Source organism: Aplysia californica, unplaced genomic scaffold, assembly GCF_000002075.1.
Source record: "Aplysia californica isolate F4 #8 unplaced genomic scaffold, AplCal3.0 scaffold00070, whole genome shotgun sequence".
In the NCBI taxonomy this organism is placed as follows: Eukaryota; Metazoa; Mollusca; class Gastropoda; order Aplysiida; family Aplysiidae; genus Aplysia; species Aplysia californica.
In genome coordinates, this window is record NW_004797340.1 from 182,930 (window position 1) to 183,546 (window position 617).

Genomic DNA, 617 nt, shown 5'->3' on the forward strand with positions numbered 1-617 from the left:
TGGGGCAAACATTTATCAGGGACCAGAATCTTAAGGGTTAATAACATGATTTTCAATGCTTGTTACTTGGACACAATGATAGTTTGTCTAAAGTGGTTGTAATGATATGGGACATAATCCATAATCCACCACAGTTGCTTGTCCATTATATTATCAGTTGCTTCCCTTTCATTGTAAACACTCCATGAGCAGTTCTCAGTCTTGAGATTCAGGGCTTGTGGGAACATAGGGTCTGGGGTGGATATAAAGCTGTGTCTGTGTCTCTAGTTTTTTGGGGGGGTCATTTGACTGGTGAAGTGAACCTTGCTAAAGTGGTTTTCACCATTTATAACTATGTTAATGAGTATGTATCTGACCCACTCTAATGCGTGGTAGCTGACTCTACTACACTGGCACCTGGCTCACTCAACTACACTGGTATCTGACTGTATTACACACTGGTATCTGACTCTACTACACTGGTGTCTAACTGAGCTAATATATGCTGTATCTGACTCTACTATTATTTAAATTATGCACAAATTCTTGATTCTTTATTATAATATAATATATAACCGTTGGCACTATATTATCTTCTGTGCCCGAAGGATGAGAAACTATGAATTTTATGTTACAAT

At 37.9% G+C, this 617-nt stretch overlaps 1 protein-coding gene across 1 annotated transcript in view; it reads right to left on the reverse strand.

Annotated features, from left to right (window-relative positions):
• LOC101863090 (threonylcarbamoyladenosine tRNA methylthiotransferase) overlaps positions 1–617 on the reverse strand; it is a 21,590-nt gene that overhangs the window by 20,107 nt on the left and 866 nt on the right. The window lies entirely within an intron of this gene.